The sequence below is a fragment of the Nannobrachium achirus genome, assembly GCF_963921795.1.
Source record: "Nannobrachium achirus genome assembly, chromosome: 7".
NCBI lineage: Eukaryota > Metazoa > Chordata > Actinopteri > Myctophiformes > Myctophidae > Nannobrachium > Nannobrachium achirus.
Window position 1 is genome coordinate 4,934,356 of NC_137816.1, and position 6,000 is coordinate 4,940,355.

The following is a 6,000-nucleotide window of genomic DNA, read 5'->3' on the forward strand; positions in this document are numbered from 1 at the left end:
AAATCTCTCTCTCTTCCAAGATGGAAGTTAACATGTATAAAGAGTACAGTTATGACAGTAAGAATCGTGGGACTCATTCATTCGTTCCCAGATCATAACAAGGAAGACAGTGACACGTAGTGTTGGTAATTTTCCACTAGTGACATACAGTATAAACCAAAACATGATTATATCATGGCAACCAAAGTTACTATGACCTGTAATCTATTAGCCTGAGCTTACAGTATCCGACCAAAATGGTCTCCTATACTGTAAGTTCAGTTCATAATATATCCTTATATGGTCATATGACCCTCGTACACAAACCATACAATTATGTATCATAATTTATATCCTAACAGAGAACACGTCCTTACTTTAAGACTAATTATTTCAAACATAATTTCTTTGCCAATGTTAGGTTTTAGTTTTAGTAACTTTACCAAACAGAGACATGATGAAAGTCATGTAATGTATAACCTTTATATCCTTATCTTCTAATTCCAGGTGGTTTTGCGCTATAAGACAGCCTTCGCATCATGCTCAAGTTCAGACACATGGGAGTGTGATTCTGGGCCCTGTGGCAGTGATACCCTGCGGGGACCCTACACGGTGCAGGCAACCGCAGACTGGTGTCAACGAGAAGGAATCATGACTCGACGGGTTCCCATCAATGCTGAATTCTATTTGGTGTGAGTGAAGAGAGATTCACTATTACACAACAAACAAAAACAATGAGAGTATTTTCATGTTCCCCCCCCTTTTTTTCCCCTATATATTCTTTTTATAGTCATGTCCAAAATAGGGATAGTAAATTGATTACTTTAATTAAATAACATTATATACTGTATGTATGTGTATATATATATATATATATATATATATATTCATAATCAATATAGTTTGATTAACTGTTGCACCCTATGTGTTTTTCCTTTACAATTTATTTATTTATTTTTGTTTCTCAATTGCTTCATCTGACATAATGTGCGAACAATTATGACAGAAATACCAAACCACTTTATTATTAATAATAATAATCTCATCTCACACAGGTTACGAGGTAGTGCCTGGGAGAGTAACAGAAATAGCATTGGGAACTGGAATGCTCTTGCGTGGGTGGACCTCAGGACCAGATCAGACACTGGGAAAGCCAACAGGTCTCCTCAGACCACCATCATACCTTCACTACGGTAACATAACACACTTCTATTTTGTTCTTATACTCATTACTAACATCATCATCAACATCATAGTTCTATAAGTCAGCAAATCTGTCTGTTCTTGGTCAGACTACTGTAGGCTTGACTCAGGCATGCAGAGTAGGTGTGTGTGCACGCACACGCAACACACAGGCATTGCACACATGCCAATTTAAATATTTTGTTTATACATAAGGTATAGTTATTTATTTATAATACATTGTACTAGATACTTCTACGAAAAACTATTGGAAAATAAACTAATTATATAATCTCACTCTGTCTCTTATTTTCGTTCTGTTTCTGTCTCTCAGAGTTCCTTCTAACTGTGGGAGAAGCTTCAACCTGTTAGCATTTGACCCAGATGGAGACCGGGTTCAATGTCATCGTAGGCGTACTCTTCCTTCTGTTCTCAGCATATCAAGAGTGAGTTGATAAATAAGAACACAGATCACATCATACTGACGCAAACATGTATTTTCTACTACCAGTAAGACTCCCTAATCGGGAGATAAGCGACCGTAGGTGGCTTATCTCCACAAATAGGGCAAAAGTTTGTTTTTCCAAAATCTTCCTGATCCATGTTGATGACATGAGTGTAGACATGCTGTGTAGTGATATTCGTGATTTTAGGGCAAAAACTGTAGGAGCAGTGTCCAAAAATGTGTTTTAAAAATCGGCCTGAAGGTGGCGCTAGAATAGGGCCATGTGAGAAATGAGGGGTGGGGTCTCCGCGTTGCCTTGGCGGACGAATAGGTACCGGCCCCGGCTCTCCCGGACGCTCCTAGCCCGAGTTACGGCATTTTATGTGCGCTGCAGTGGCAGGGGGTCCTCCACTGGGGGCGCCACCACTTTTGCATCCGTTCTGGAGCACCAGGAGTCGGTGGTCCCCGGGAATTCCCCGCGAGCAGCCCCGTTGGGGTGGTCATTTGGTCATTTTTGCACATTTGGTAATTTTTTACATCTGGGGGTCACCCAGGGACCTGGGGGTCCCTGGGGCTCCGGGGGTCCTTGGAGGTTGTAGTTTGGCAGGCAAGGAGTGTGTGTGTAAAATCTGGCATGGATCGGGTCAACGGGTGCGGAGATATAAGCAGGGAAAAAGTGTGACGTGTGAGGTGTGAGCACATTTGGTATTTTTTTTACATCTGGGGGTCCCCCATCCCTGGGGCTCCGGGGGTCCTTGGAGGTTGTAGTTTGGCAGTCAAGGAGTGTGTGTGCAAAATTTGGCATGGATGGGGGCAACGGTTGTGGAGATATGAGCAGGGCAATAGTGTGACGGACTCACTGACTCACTCACAGACAGCCGGTGGAGGTTTTGGTAGTAAATGCGACCTATGGTCGCAATAATCATGATTACTGTCATAATTAGTCTGTACTGTTTTTCTCTACACCTCTTAAAAATGTGACCCATTATTTCTCCTGGTTTGTTTTTGTACTCTTCCTGTCCTGTGTTCCTTCTCCCTTCTTTCAGAATTGCATGTTGTCATTTGCTGCCACCAGCAGCAGTAATGCGGGTACCTATGTTGTCGAGTTGCATGTGGTGGACCATCCCCTCCAGTCCATCACCGTCACAAACATTGGAGGATCTCAGACCACTTACCCTCCCCGCAACTCTCTCTCCTATATACCTCTACAGTTTGCTGTCGACGGTACACAGTTAAACCCTTAGTTCATCTAAAAACTGACCCCTAGTGGTCTATTTTCTTAGGTATTCCTGGCAACTCAACCAGTTAATGTGCTAATAAAGTGAATGGATAATCAAAGTAAACCAATAATCTAACATATTAAAACGTAAAGCCGTTAAATTGTTTATATTTCCCCTTTGTGTTCAGTGTATGGATCAGTACCCAGCTGTACAGAGGGACGGTATCTACCCAGGTTCCTGCCTCCCACCCCGGCTAACAGAGCACGGCTCTACACCCATGTTGGACACAGACTGGAAATCACCATCAACACACAGGCAACACAGGCCATGTGAGTAAAAGACAACAAGACTGAGGCCCTCCACTCCAGTACAGTAAAAAGTAGCATTCAGCCTAGAACTACACAGCATAGTGTTTTCCGTAACATAACATTCCTTTAAAGTGTTTTTTTTTTCTTTTTTGCCCTGTGGTGTTAATGTATCAGATGTGTGTTTTGTCCTTGTCCATGTGTAAAGGGGTTCTGCACATCTGCCTTACAGAATGAAGTCATTTAGTTGGTGTTTTGTTGTCCTGTGGTGTCCCTTCTAAAGTAAATTAAAACGTTTGAACCATGTTCTCTTCTCTGGTGGTGTTGTAGGGTCTCACAGCTGTTGTTCAGTGGACCCCACAACATGATCCTGACTGTACCAGCACAGGGACAGTTCATCCTGAGATGGACAGCATCACAGTCAGAGGTTGGAGAACATCACCCTGTCTGCTTTGCTGCTCAGACCAACAGGTCAGCTTTATTTAAATTATCTTCCTTTCTGTCTGTCTGTCTGTCTGTCTGTCTGTCTGTCTGTCTGTCTGTCTGTCTGTCTGTCTGTCTGTCTGTCTGCCCATTTTACTTTTCCTATTGTCTTAGACTTATAGAGTATTATTTTACTGTGTCATTAGATCAGTTACAATATATATATATATATATTTTTTTTTACAAGAGCATGATGATAAAATGTGCAATGTGTTATTTGTCGTAAGTAGTTCTCCCTGTTTGTGTTAGTGCTATTGGGATCTACAAAATCTGTATAGCAGAGATCCTACCATATCATTGGCTGGATAAAGAAAAAAAAACACTGAGAAAATGTATTGATTGAAGACTTTATTAGAAGTTTGCATAGAAAAAAGTACGGTTACGGTACAGTTTCATGACGACGGTACAGTTCACTGGTACAAAGTCAACTAAAAGGAGATCCTAGGAAAGCACTTGACTTATTTACGCTGGAAACCATTGAAGTATCTCATATAACATTGAATGACAGACGGATAGAACACAGTACTATGCAGTACATATGCTCAGGAGAAAAATAAATAAATACATAAATACATAAATACATAAATACATAAATACATAAATAAATAAATAAATAGAAAATGTTAACGGAAATGTTTTGTAAACTCTAATCTTCATAGTGTTGTACCAGTAAACAAAGTATTACGTTTACTATAGTTCATGTTTGTTCTGTTTGCTACCTAATTCTTTTTTTTTTGGGGGGGGGGGGGGGGGGGGGGTCAAGTTATTGCGTATCTTCTTTTTAATAACTAAAATGTGTTGTTTTCACAGTGCGGACAAATATCAGTCGGAGCTTCGCTGTGTCATCGTCTCTGTCTCAAATGGTGGGTGAAACGTAACACCTGTTTACTACTGCATCATATTTCAAATTCAGAAATCTGAGGAAGTGGTTTGATGAGTTACATGTGTCATTTTTTGATCTCCACCTGCAACACCTACAACCATGGCCCCCACTACCACAGAACTACTGTCTCGTAAGTCTAACAAAATTATGATACTAAATCTAAAACAAATGAACAACCTATGTGGGTTATATCATGATCTTCTGGAAACCTTTCATTTCAGTGAAAGCCAATGTGATTTGCGATGAGACCGCCATGACAGTAGAGGTGAACAAATCCTCATTCCGGGGACTTGAAGGACATCTGCGACTCAATGATCCAAGCAACGTAGCCTGCAGTCTGGAAAGCCAACAAAACAGCACTCACATCATAGCAGTGATCCCCCTCAGTGGCTGTGGTACTGAGATTGAGGTAAAGAAGTAATACCTGGATGCTAGTTGGTCACATCTGTTCTACTTTACACCTTTGTGCATTTACTAAAGGTTAGTTTTACACATAGTTATGTAATGGGGCTGTGGTACTAGAGAGTTGTGTTATATGTATTGTTCTGTTGCACTGCCTCTTTAAGGAATGTGATCTGTTTGTCTGTCTATCTGCCTGTCTGTCTGTCTGTCTGTCTGTCTGTCTGTCTGTCTGTCTGTCTGTCTGTCTTCCTGCATGCCAGCCTGTCACACATGCACACACACACACACACACACACACACACACACACACACACACACACACACACACACACACACACACACACACACACACACACACAGAGAGAGAGAGAGAGATGGACAACTACAAATAACAATGCAACAATGCTTATGCAATCAGGCTGCAAACAGACTCCAGTGTTCAACGTTGGTATCACTTTAATCCAAGTTGTTAGTTCATAACTACTGGATCAGACTAAACTCTTATAACTACTGGGTTAGACTGAAGTCTTATCTTCATAACGACTGGGTCAGACTAAACTCTTATCTTCATAACTAGGGGTTCAGACTAAACTCTTATCTTCACTGGGTTAGACTAAACTCTTATCTTCAGAACTACTGGGTCAGAATAAACTCTTACCTTCAGAACGACTGGGTCAGACTAAACTCCTATCTTCATAACCACTGGGTTAGACTAAACTATCTCCTGCGTACAGGAGGATGACGAGAACCTCATCTTCAAAAATGCCATCACCACCGTTGACAACACCAGTGACGTCATCACCCGCACGCACCTGTTGGAGTTGGAGGTCTACTGCCAGTACCCCAAGACTGGCAACGTGACCCTGAGTTACAGCGTCCACAGAAACAACGTCACGGTCCAGGAGAAGGGCTTCGGTACGTTCACCTACCAGTTTGAGTTCTTTCACAGCCGGAGTTTCACCTCCATGATGGACCCCCACTCCTATCCACTGGAGTACGACGTAGGGGACAAGATCTACATGGAGATAGAGGCCTCGTCTTCACTCAACAACACCGAACTGTTTGTGGTGTCCTGCAGAGCTGCGCCGTACGACAACCCCA